Source organism: Mastomys coucha, unplaced genomic scaffold (genome assembly GCF_008632895.1).
Source record: "Mastomys coucha isolate ucsf_1 unplaced genomic scaffold, UCSF_Mcou_1 pScaffold11, whole genome shotgun sequence".
In the NCBI taxonomy this organism is placed as follows: Eukaryota; Metazoa; Chordata; class Mammalia; order Rodentia; family Muridae; genus Mastomys; species Mastomys coucha.
This window is the reverse complement of record NW_022196893.1, coordinates 9,363,492-9,376,249: the sequence shown is the minus strand read 5'-3', so window position 1 is coordinate 9,376,249 and position 12,758 is coordinate 9,363,492. Positions and strand designations below refer to the sequence as shown.

General features: G+C 53.5%; 1 protein-coding gene and 1 long non-coding RNA gene across 5 annotated transcripts in view; one reads left to right on the top strand and one right to left on the bottom strand.

The window, feature by feature from the left end:
• The window catches only part of Elfn2 (extracellular leucine rich repeat and fibronectin type III domain containing 2), a 53,830-nt gene that overhangs the window by 12,330 nt on the left and 28,742 nt on the right, over positions 1 to 12,758 (top strand). The window lies entirely within an intron of this gene.
• On the bottom strand, positions 6,105 to 9,784 carry LOC116075606. Its single transcript, XR_004112644.1, has 3 exons — positions 9,524 to 9,784; positions 8,006 to 8,113; positions 6,105 to 6,393 (listed from the first exon to the last, which is right to left on the bottom strand). It is a non-coding gene; the product is annotated as an uncharacterized LOC116075606 (long non-coding RNA).

Below are 12,758 nucleotides of genomic sequence, written 5' to 3'. Positions count from 1 at the left end.
CCCCCTCCCTCCCTTCCTTCCTTCTTTCCTTCCTTCCTTTTCTCTCCCTTCTTCCCTCCCTCCCCTCCCTCCATCCCTGCCTTCCTCCTTCCCTCCCTTCCTCCCTCTCTCCCTCCCCTCCTTTAAGACAGGGTCCCTCACTGGCCTAGAACTCACCATGTAGGCTAAACCGTCTGGCCAGTGAGCCCCAGGTATCCTCCTGTCTTTACTTTAGCAGTAGTAAGATCGCAAGCAAGTACCATACCTTACTTTTTTTTTTTTTTCCCAAATGTATGTCCCGGGGCATGGACTCAGGTCTTCCTGTTTGAAGTCAAATGCTTCCTTGAGAGTTATCTCTCCAGCCTAAGACACCATTTGTGTCTCATGTAGTCCAGGCTCATCTTGTAGGTGAGGATGACCTTGAACTCCAGACCCCCTGATGTGTCTCTTGGATCCTGGCCTTACAGGCTTGGCTTTGATGCCTTTTTAGTGATCTGTTGGTTCACCCTCTGGCCCCCTACCCTGTGGTATATGGGCTCCTGAGGGCAAGTCTTCTGTGTTGCCCCTGCTCTGACCCACGGTCTTGGGGGGCCTGGCATACAGTACGCCACTATGTGATGAGAGTGTGGAGGGTCATCCTGCCTGGCAACCTGGCAGGTCCCATCTTTTCTGCCCTGTTTTACATGGGGGAGGGGGTGGGGATGGAGTGAGGCTAGCTAGGCCTGGGTGATTACTGGAAACACATGCCAGGATGTAGGTGACAGGCCCTGAGTTTGAGCCTTGGGCTGAAGGACTCGGAATCCAGGCCTGTGCTACCCAGTCTTGCTTGGAGCCTCATGTCCCAGACTAGAGGGTTAGCCCTTAACCTGGGCTTCAAAGGCAAGGTGACAGAAGGCTTTTGGATGAGGAAGGCTAAGGGAAGACTTCGTGGTAACAATTGGAGCTGTCAAAAGCATGTCGGGAACCATTCTGTGTCCTCAGTTTATGTGACTATAAAATGGGGATCCTTGATCAGAGTCCTCAGGACACGGCAAGTTTTGGCTTTGATGTACAGGTTTGGCTTTGAGACCCCTTCCCCAGAGTGGGAGGGTCATATATGTGAGAGCCACCCAGTCTAGCAGCGCTCACAGTGGCCCTACAGGGAACTTTCCTCTCTCTCTCTCTGTGTGTGTGTAGACGCCAGAGGCCAATGTCATGTGTCATTCCTCAAGTGCCATCTACCTTGATTTCTAGGTGGCTTTGCTCACTTTTATCTGGTGTTCACTGACTTGGCTAGGTTGTTCAAAAAGTAGCCCCAGAGATCTGCCTGTCTCTTCCTCCCCCACCCCGGGATCACACGTGGGCACCTCCAAGCTGGGCTTTTTATAAGGGTTCTGGGCATTGAACTCGGGTCCTCACACAGCAAGCATGTTACCGACTAAACTACCCGTAAGCCTGAGGCATTGATTTCTGAAAAGGGACATTTTCAGTGTAGGGGACAGATCACACTGTTCCATGCCAGCTTGGGTTCTGTTGTGCCTTGTTGTGTCTGGATGCGGGTGGGGGCTGAGAGAATAAAGGATATCAAAGAACAGAGAAAGGGGAGTTATCATCATCATCATCATCATCATCATCATCATCATCATCATCATCATCATCGCTGTGTAGACCTGGCTGTCCTGGAACTCACTCTGTAGACCAGGCTGGCCTCAAACTCACAGAGATCCTCCTGCCTCTGCCTCCTGAGTGCTGGGATTACAGTTGTGCTACCACAGTCCAATAAGAAGCTGGCTTACTAGAGCTCCTGCTGTATGCCAGGGACTTTCCACAGACACTGCACCCCACCCAGCATGGGAGAGGCATCTGAGCACACTGAGGTCTGGGCAGTTCTTTACCAGGGCGGGGGTGTTGGGAGGCTGAGCGAGGCTCAGAGCTTCCTATTAGGAGAGGAAAGAACAATCCAAGTTTGGGAGATGTCTGTCTATCCCAATCACTTGGGCAGTGGGCTGTGGTGTTAGTAATGCAAGGATGGGCTGTAACGTGCCCAGCCCCATTTCAGAGCCTGGACAAGGGTGGCGAAACAGACAGATGGCCCCCTCGCGTGGCTGCCAACCCCACTGGCAGTCATGCCAGGCAGGGAATAGATCTGGCCTTGTATGCAGGGTCCCAGTGTCTTGCTCAAGACCCCATTTGTTTGGGGAGGAGAAAGAGGGGTCTGTGGTACCCAACAGAGGTGGGATTCATAGACTGGGCCTGGCAAGGAGAGTGGCCTGCCTGGTACTGGCCCAGCCTGGAGGGACGCCAGGAGGGAGGTAGAAAGAGGAGGGAATTGGGTGTGGCACTCAAGAGGGGGCCATGTGCACAGAGGGCCCAGGCAAGAGGTGGGCGTCCCACTCTGGTTTTCTCATCTGAGGAAAGGGAGTTCCCAGTGTGAGGGGGTAGGGCTTCCTCTTCTAGGATCCCTAGTCTGAGGGTGGAGGTGCTGTGGGTGTTCTCAGCTAAGCTTGTTCTTTGAGTGTGGGAGAGGTTGGTCCCCTTGTCTGTAGGCTTGCTGAATTCTGGGGAGACTCCTTGCAAGAGGCGGCCCCCGGGGACTGCATGGGGGTGGTTCGGAAGAGGGACTGCAGCTAGATTTTCTGCCATTAGAAATAAGACACTGTACATTAGATCCACTTTAGAGACGCCGATCTCATGTGTCTTGGTCTGCCCTGGAGGAGATGAAAGGAGGTAAAGCTGGAGGCAGAGGGCACGCGCGTGCGCACGCGCGCGCGCGCGCGCACACACACACACACGCATATACACACACATACAAAACATACACATATACACACACATACACATACATACACAAACACATGCACATACACACACAAACACATGCACATGCACATACACACACATGCACATACATACACACAAGCACACACACATACATACAAACACATACACATGCACACATACACACACAAGCACACACACACACACACACACACACACACAGAGGGTGGGTGGAGAAGGTCCAAAGGGCTACTGTGCCTGCACCTGATGATTTCTAGAAGCTGCTGTAGACCTCGCTCCCCCCCCTGGTGTCCACAGTGAGTCACAGCACAATTAACCCTGCTGTAATGGTCAGAGGCAGAGAGGGAGTTGGGGAGGGGCTGCAGGCCTCCTTCCTGCCTTCCACTTCCTGCCTTCCACCTTGCAGAGTGACCCTGGCTAGTTCCACATTGTCTCTGGACCTCAGAATAAGAGCTCAGCTCCTGCCCTTGAGACCAGTGACAGAAGTCAGTGGGTAGGCATGAACCTTCCCATCTTCCTTAAGGGCTGGGCCTTGAGGATCCTGTGGGGACCCAGGGCTTTCCAGGAACAGCTCCATCCTCTCCTCGGAGGAGAGTGGTGTAAAAGGATGTCTGCAGAGGAGAGATGGTAGCTCACAAGCCCTGGATCTAGGCAGAACCTCCACAGGAGAGCCTTTTCTGTACTGCTAGACACTCAGGAGGACTGGCAGGGGTGACAGATTAGAGCTGAGAAACTCCTGGGCGATGACGTGCGGAGACGCAGGAGGAGTCAGGCACGTGGGCCCACATGTCAATTTCGACTCTACTCGTAGCAGGCTGCCTGGCTCCATTCTTCACTACCTGAGGTGGTGTTCTTCAGTACCCAGTCCCACCCCTGACCCAATAAGGGCTCCTGAGTGCCAGCTCCCTCCTGTTGTGGGGAGGAAGGTCCCAGCCACCATGCTTTGAGGGAGTTAGAGGTAGGCATGGCCTCTGGTGGCCAGGGCTGGAGCCATGGGGATGTTGCCCCTCCCACTCACTGCCCGTGGAACTGGGCCTGCGAAGATCCTGCCTTTGGCATGGAAGTGAGGACTCTGCCCTAGCTCTTTGCCCCTCTGAGGAAGGGGCTTTGTGGCTCTGGGAAGAACACACTCACAGTTGTCTCCATTTGTAATGGGGCTCCATGCTGTTTGGTGGATGGAGTAGATAGAAGAGGAAGATGGCGTATGTCTGCTCCTCACCAAACTGGATGCCCACCTGCTGCTGTCTGCTTCTTGCCTTTCTGATTTGGTGATGGCAGGGTCTGAGCAGAGGTTTCTTACAGCGGCCTCCAGGCTCATCCCCAGCTCTCTGCCCAAAGCCTTGGGTCCCACAGCCTTCTCTCTGGCTCTTGGCCTGAAGGGAGTTGGGTTGATGTGTGATGGATGCGCGGTAGCCTGGGCAGTCTTGGGCTGCAGGGTATCCCAGTCAAAAAGTATATGGGTAAACAACCCCATTTAAGCCAGGGAGCTGACACATGCTTGTGGAGTATGAATAGAAAGGACTAGGCAGTTGTCCCCAAGTCCCCAAAAACCTGCTGCTGAACTTGCCTTCAGGCCCCTCCAAACCAACACATAACAACTTTTTCTCCTGGATGGGATTCCTCGCTCGCAGTGGCTGGGCACCCACACGCGGGAGTCCCTGTTCCCATTCCCCTCAGCCATAGCACAGCTGCCCTTCCCCTGACTTGGACTTTGGTGTGGTGAGTTTCTCTGCTTCCCTGCTACGGGAGGCCTCCCTTCCAGGCAGGCATTGTCTCCTTTCTAGGGCAGGCTTCTTGGATACACTTTGGGACCAAGGCTGTAGCAGTTCTTGGAGATCTGCTTCCAGGACTGTTGGGTATCTGGGCTCCCCTGGTGCCTCCTGGCTGAGCACATGCAGGACCCTGTTCTGGATGGGGTTCTTCCCTGACTGCTTCTGAAGAGGGGTGGTGTAGGAGCAGAGTTCCCAATGCTGGGTGTCTCTGCGTGCTCTGACTTAGGCTCATGGGTCCCCAGCGGAGCCTGGGTGGTAGTGGAAGACTGTGCCTATAGATATGCTGTGGTTTTCCACAGTTGAGGTGGCATATGGAAGATGAGTGGTAGTTGCCAAGAAGGGGGAAGAGGAGGCTGGAGAGGGTGTGGGGATTTAGCCCCGCTATGTCTCCTGCATTGTCTCCCACAATTGTCCGCAGTGTCTCCTTCCTCCTTGGAGAAGGTCTGAGCTGGGTGAGTCTTGGGTGTTATGTTCTCTAGCTTAAACTGGGGATTTGCCTTGGGCAGGGAAGCCAGAGCCATGGTTTGAGCATTGCCTCTTAATCTCTGTGGGACCCAGTTCTGGGGCCACCCAAGAATCAGAGGGGATTGTTTATTATTATTATTATTATTATTATTATTATTATTATTATTATTATAAATGATTCAATAACACCTATGCTGGGCACTTTTCTAAGAAGGTTACATGTGTTCATCATGCCCTCAGTATTCCAAGAAAATAGGTACTATTATAGTCCCACTTTACAGAAGAGAAAACTAAGGCACTGAGAGGTTAGGGATGCTGCCCACCATCAGTGGTAGGATTAGGATTTGAACAGCCCACCTGTTGCTTTGTGTGCTAAGTAACCTTGGTGGTCTTGAGAGCTGAGAGGCAGGCCTGGGTCAGGCTGGATTCAGCCTGGCCTATGACCCAAGCTGCTTAGGTGCCTCCTTGCAATCAGAAGATTCTGGGAAGAAGCTTGCAACCAGATTACGATTGTGTCCTTAGCTTGCCATTTTCCAACTTAATGGAGCCTCAGCTTCCCCATGTGTAAAATGGGATAGCAGTGGTTTGTTAGTAGGGCTGTTATGTGAATCTGGCACCAAGAGGCCTGTGGGTCCTAGACACACAGTAGGTATTCAACCCATGTGATGGTTCTGTGACAGACAGGGTTGAACTTGCCCTGCAGTGTTTGATGCAGGACTGTAGCTAAGAGTAGAGGGAGCCTAGTGGGTGTGTTGACAACTCCTTGGGGTGTCCACCAGCTCACCTGTGCCTCTGCTGTGAGGCTGGGGCTAGGCCCAGAATATAGCCTGCTGCTTGTGATGTAGGCATTCCGGCAGCAATTGTAGACAAAGAAATGGCCCAGGGCTTGGTTTTGCTTGGTTAGTAGAGAGCTAGCCTAGAACACAGAAAGCCCGGAGCTCTCTCCCAGCACTGATAGGCCACATATGGTGGGGGAGGTCCCCAACCCCATAACTTGGGAGGTAAGTGGGAAGATCAAAGTTCAAGGTCACCCTCAGGAACACAGAAAGTTCAGGGCCAGCCTGGGCTGCCCAGAAATAAAGAAGCAAACAGTGAATGACTCTAAGGTCATTTGTTGCTCGTGGTTTTACCTTCAACTGTCTCCTGGTAGAGCCGTAGTTCGGAAGAACCACCAGGGGTCGGCCTGGGACCTGTTCCCACTTCATCTTTGTTCAATGCAAACACGAGTGCGTATACCCTTGAGAATGCTCACACCCCAGGCTGATTGGAGGGCTTCACCCTGGTTTTTAGCCTGAAAGTATTAATTTCTCTGCCAAGTCCACGGGTTGGGTGCCTGCCTTCTCCCAGCCTGTGGCTGTGTTGAGGTGATCTCAGGATGGGCAGGAATCCTGGGAGGGTCCTGAGAAAGTGGGAAAGTGGAGGCCTCACCCTCTCCCTCACCCAAAGATGTTGGGTACCTGGCAGCTTCTGTTTCACATTATCTAGAAATCACACTCACTAGTCCAGACTCTATGCTTGATCCTTATCCTCCTCCACTTACCTCCTGCCACTTCTGTGGCCCTCACAAGCTTTTTTCTTGGCGGGGGTGGTGGTGGTGGTGACATTACCTGGGACTAGTGACCCCTCACCAGCCCTGAGAACAGCATCCCTGATGCCAGTGGGGATGGTAATAGGCAGAGAAGGTTTTTGTGAGCACCTACTATGTGCCCATTCATGCCTGCCCTCCCCAGACTTCCCGTGGGAAGCACCCAGCCATCTTCCCAGCCTCCGTCTCCCTAGCCCAGTGACCAATCCAACAGCCCCTCCCTCTGCTCTCATCAGTTAAGGAAACGGGGGGAGGAGGGACCCTGAGCTATCTTCACTTTCTCCGATGTGGAGATGCCTGACTGATGGGAGGCACCATAGCCTGCCCCTCATTGCTAAGTCATCTGTCCTCTGTTCCTGTCTCTATAGCCCGTGACTGATGATAACCGCTATCATCGATTGAGCTCTTACTATGTGCTATGAGCAAGATGCCTTTTGGGTATCACCCAGTCTTCAGGACAATGGTGTGGGACTCAGAGAGGGAAGGGGACTTGTTTAAGTCACACAGCTAAGAGGCAGGACAGAGCCCTGATCACTGCTGCCTCAGGCTCCATCCTGTGAGCTACCCAGAGGGGAAATAAAATGGACAATAACAGCGACTGCAGGACTGCAGAGTGAGTGAGTTAGGGCTTCCTGTGTGCAGACTGGGACAGGCTTCCCTTCCCTCCCTCCTTCTTCTCTTCCTCCCTCTCTCCTTCCCTCCCTTCCTCTCTCCTTCCCTCCCTTCCTCTCTCCTTCCCTCCTTCCCTCTCTCCTTTCCTCCCTTCCCTCCCTCCCTCCTTCCTCTCTTCCTCCCTTTCTCCTTCCCTCCCTTCCCTCCCTCTCTCCTTCCTCTCTCCCTCCCTTTCTCCTTCCCTCCCTTCCCTCCCTTCCCTCCCTCCCTCCTTCCTCTCTCCCTCCCTTTCTCTTTCCCTCCCTCCCTTCTCCCCTCCCTTCCTTCCCTCCTTCCTCTCTCCCTCCCTCTTTCCTTCCTTCCCTCTCTCCTTTCCTCCCTTCCCTCCCTCCCTCCTTCCTCTCTCCCTCCCTTTCTCCTTCCCTCCCTTCCCTCCCTCCCTCCTTCCTCTCTCCCTCCTTCTCTTTCTTTAAGTTTTTTTCCTTTGAGACCATAGTCCTGTGTAACCCAGGCTGGCCTTGAGTTCTCACACAGCCTTCCTGTTACCTTTTCCTCCTGAGTGCTGAGATTTCCAGCATGAGCCGCCATTTCTGGCTTACAGGCTTTCTTATTTCATGCTCATGGTGACCCCTGTGTCTTTTGCTTTCTCCATCTGGTGTTTAAGGAGTAACAATTCAGGGAGGGGGGGTGACTGGTGAGCTCTGGCCTTCCCTTCCTGTGTTCCCTGTGGTCAGGTTTATAACTCGGCTGAGGGGCCTGACGCATAGTAGGTGCTCAGCACATGGTAGATGCCTGGCACACAGTAGGTACTCACCATAGCTCAGTTTCTTGCCTTTTCCCTGAACATGTAGCACCTGGAGCTGCCTAGGGAGCGGTGGGGACAGAGCTTGGGTGACATCCCAGCCCCCAGTGCTGCCTGTACCTGCCAGTGACACCAGAGAAGACAGAGTCAAGCTGCTCTGCAAGGGCTGGGGGAGGCTGGGACTTGAACCCTAGAGGTATGGCTCTAAGCAGTGTTATGTAACCAGCACAGGGCACCAGAGTAAGCTGTCACCATAGCTGTCCCTAAGAGCACTTCCCTAACCTTTGCCTGGCAGGACTCCAGGCTCCATGCCCCTAGAGTTTCTTAAGGAGTGTGCTGCAGACACTCATGGCTCCGCTTCCCCTGCCCTCCTCGGCTGGAATCTGCCTCTGGCTTTCAGGCATCAGTTGTGGCCACTTGCCGACCCGACTGATGGAACATGTCCTCTGAGTCCTAAGGCTCCGCGTATTGCGTATTGCTTGCTGGCCTCTCCCCCTACATCCCGCCCGCCCGTTGCCCCTCCCCGAGGTGCCCTCCTCCAGGGTGGAGCCTGTACTTTGGTGAGACTTCTTGGACCTTACTCTGGGCTCCCGTCCTCTAGGCCACCAGTCTGTCCTCCCTCAGGTCTCCCATGTTTGGCCCATCTGCTGCCCTTGCCGCTGTTCCATCCCCATCCTTGCCTGCATCCTCACAGTGCCCCTGACTCTTCCTGCATCCACCCTCAGTGCCAGTTCCCTAGCATTTCCCCAGCGTCTCACTATTTCTGGGCCAAGACCCAGATGCCTTGCTCTGGCTTCTGAGACCTGCCAGGACTTGGCGCTGGCTTCTGACTTCCTCGGGGTCCCTTCTCCCACTCACATGCATCATCTAGTACTGGCCTAAGCTTAGCCCTTCAAAACTGCCACTTTCTGGATACTACTCTACCCATGGTTCCCTGCCCGGATTCCCACTGGGTGACATCCTCCCTGACCCTAGAGTGGACAATGCCCACAAGTGACCCAAAGAGGCCACCCTTGGCAGGCAGTATCTGCCCACTCTGCAGATGGAGAAACTGAGGCTCAGGTATCTCAGTTGGCACTGGGACCCAAGCCTTTGCTTTTCTGTCCTGTGCTCTCTTCCGTGTGTGCATGTGTGCCTGCACATGTGCACTCATGTATTCTGGCTGCTGTCTACATAAGGCGGTGTTGGAGCTGGATTGCTGAATATCCTCCAGGAAAGGAGGGTTGAGGCTGTCCCTGGGAGCCAAGTCCTCCTTTCCTATGGGTGGTGGGGATGCTGTGTGTGACCCTGGGGGACTGACACAGCCCCACCCCCGTCAGCCCTTGGGACCACAGCCTCCCAGTTTCTCTCACTTTTCTCCCCTTCTCTTCAAAACAAACACCCGTGAGCCCAAACCGCCCATCCAGCCAAGGCACAGATGGAGCCCAAGTTGGAATTAATTAGTCCTGTTGCCAAGGCAACTGGGACCTGGACTGGGATCCAGTCTTCTCTCTGGGCCCACCCCTCCCTCCCTCCTCAGGCCCTTCTCACGTTTCCACCCCTTGTGGCCCTGGCTGTGATCTTTACTCCTGTAGCAACTGGCCCAAAGTCTTGGAGGCAGAGGTGAGGGTGTCTGTGAGCCGGCTTGGAGTTTCTGCTTGACCTCTCTTGGCTTGGTGGGACCTTGGGCAAGTCCATGGACAGCTGTCAGCCATATTTGGTTTGGTAGGACATGTGAACGGAGAGACCTATCTGTGGCTGGCAAGTGTCATGTTACTGAGGGATGGAGGGAATAGTGGAAGAGGTCTAAGCCTGAGAGATCATGGGAGACTGTAGGTGTCCACTGTGACACTCGGTTGGTGGCCCATGATGGATGCTTCTAAGAATCTGGCACCTTTGTGATCTGTGACAATTCTGGGATGCCCTCATTCCTGTGCATGGGCTCTCTCCATCCTGACCTTGTTCTGTTCTGACCTTGTTCTTTCTCCTCCGAGGAGCCTTTCTGCCTCCATCTCTCTTTGCCTCTTTCCCTCAGAGCCTCATTGGACTCCAGTCACCAGTCTGTGTCCCCATCTCTGCCCATGGGTGTGCCCGGCTCTGATTCTCCCCAACTGGGAAGAAGTTTGACCATGTGACACACAGCATACCACTGGTCACTTTGCAGGGTCTCAGTGATCTGCCTGCCCAGTCCTGACCTTATAGTTCCTAGTGGCCACTGGCTATTTCTAGAGCCTTGGATGGATACAAGCCAAGGGGTGGGTACAAGCCATGAGAGAGGCCCTGGAGAAGCTGAGACACATCACAGTCAGCCAGTCCCTCCTACTGTTGTCTTGGCCTGGGCGGAGAGCTGTGAGGCAGGTGATTGTCCTAAAAGAGACTGGGTGCTGTTTCCTGCCTCTTGCTGGAAGGTGCATATTGGGAGTGCACAGCCAGGGCTTTGAGGGCCAGGCGCTCAGGTCCTCCCAGTGACTCTGAAATCTGCTGCCTGGACTGGTTGCTTTTCCCGAGGGCTGGGTGATGAGGGAAGATGTTGCAGGGGTATCCAAAACAGAGCAGACTATGAGGTGGAGTTTTGGTTCATAGAATCGGACACTGTGGATGGTTGCTGCTCTGGGCTGTTTGTGGAGGGAGACTCAGCACAGAAGACCTAGGGACTCCAGGGAGAAGGGACCATCTTTACCCCTACTCTTATCTTCCATGCCCCCAGGGATGGTCTGGGAACACATATCTTCCAAGCTCCCAGGTTGGCTGGCAGTGCGGGCTTCTGCTTAGCCACCCTCTGGGTACACCTCTCCCCCTGGCCTGGGACAGGGAGAAAATGGGCCAAGTCTGATGACCATCCTCTCCCCTCTGTCCTCTCTCCCTTGAGACCTGTAGGTTGGTTACCACCCTTCTCTGCTTTTCTCATCCTTCAGCTGTGTGTGTGTGAGAGAGAAAGAGAGAGAGAGAGAAAGTGTGTGCGTGTGTGAGAGAGAGAGAAAGTGTGTGTGTGAGAGAGAAAGTGTGTGTGTGTGTGAGAGAGAAAGTGTGTGTGTGAGAGAGAGAGAAAGTGTGTGTGTGTATGTGTGTGTGAGAGAGAAAGTGTGTGTGCATGTGTGTGTGTGTGTGTGAGAGAGAGAAAGTGTGTGTGTGAGAGAGAAAGTGTGTATGTGTATGTGTGTGTATGTGTGTGTGTGTGTGAGAGAGAAAGTGTGTGTGTATGTGTGTGTGTGTGAGAGAGAGAGAGAGAGAAAGTGTGTGTGCATGTATGTGTGTGTGTGAGAGAGAGAGAGAGAAAGTGTGTGTGTGCATGTGTGTGTGTGAGAGAGAGAGAGGGAGAGAGAAAGAGAGAGGTATGTTTGACTGACAACTCATGTAGCCTTGAACTTTCGGCAGTCCTTCTGACTGAAAAAAGCAGACTCAGCTTTCTGAATGCTCAGAGCTCGGGAGTGGGCTTCCATGCTCAGCTGTTAGCTTGCCTTCTGTGGCCATGAAATCACCAAGATGAAAACACACACACACACACACACACACACACACACACACACACACACACACACACATCCTGTCTTTCTTCTTTCCTTCTCTCTTTCTCTGACAGTCTTACACTGAGGCTAGCCCAGGCTAGCCTCAAAATTGGTAAATCCCCTTGCCCCAGCATCTCAAGTGCTGGCATTTATTATAGGTATGGGCCACCACGGTGATCTTTTAAAAATCTTTTTTCCTGAAGCAGGGGTCTCATGTAGCCCAGGCTAACCTTGAATTTCTGGTCTTCCTGTTTCTACGCCCACGTTCTGGGATGGCATATGCATGTGCATTGTCCCTGGCTCTAAAACAGCTTTTGAGATACGTCCATCATGAGTGACGAACCCTGCTGTACGTAGAGGCTGTGCTGTGTGGAGCTGCTGTGGGGTCTGAGTCAGGCAGTAGGGTGTGGTGGGGCTTGCCGCCAGCTCCAGTGGTCAGCCAGCTCTGCCTGAGGGCATGGAAGCTGGAGTTTAAATCCGCAGAGCTAGCCAACACAACCAAACTGCGGGCTGGGCTGTGTTTGGAGCTGCCAGCCTGCCCCAGAAGGCAGACTCTACAAATGGATTAGCTGGGGGAGGTATTTAACTCTCCTTTACATAATAACAAGGGCTAACATTTATTGAGGGCTCACTTGGTGCCAGGAGACTACTAAGCACTTTACTGGGATTATCTGCCTTGATCCTCACACCCACCCCAAAGCAGACAGGGTGCAATCACTATCCTACTTTGTCGTGGAGGCAATTATACCACAGAGAGGTTAAGTCTGGAGCCCAAGGTCACACAGCAGCAGGAAGATAGTACACCTAGCCCCATGCCTTTCTGATTTGTGTGTGTGTATGTGTTGGGGGGAGGGGTTGGGAGGCCCCTCCCCTGCATACTCCCAGGGCAAGAGGGGAAGGAGGTAAAGGCAGACCCACTTGGCAGGGAAACACAGGAATCTGCAGCTTCTCATGTCTCTCACCGTCGTGATGCTGGGGGAGGGAGGGTGTTGTGGGGCTGAGGAAAAATATTTTTTTTTATTATGAGCTTGTTAACGTTTGGAAAGTTAAGTATGCAGAAATCCATACCCCTTGTTTATATGTGAGGGCTGGGGTGGGCTCTGTCCAGTGACACAGTGACACAGTGACATGGTCCTCCAGGTAAGGCTGGCCTCTGCTCCTGCCCAGCCCAGTGCTGACTTGGTTTGGTTGGTTTCAGGTGAGTTCATGACCCTGCTGTGGCCATGGCTCCTGGGTAACCGCTGGACTCAGCCATTCCTCTGCTGTGGCCATGGCCCCTG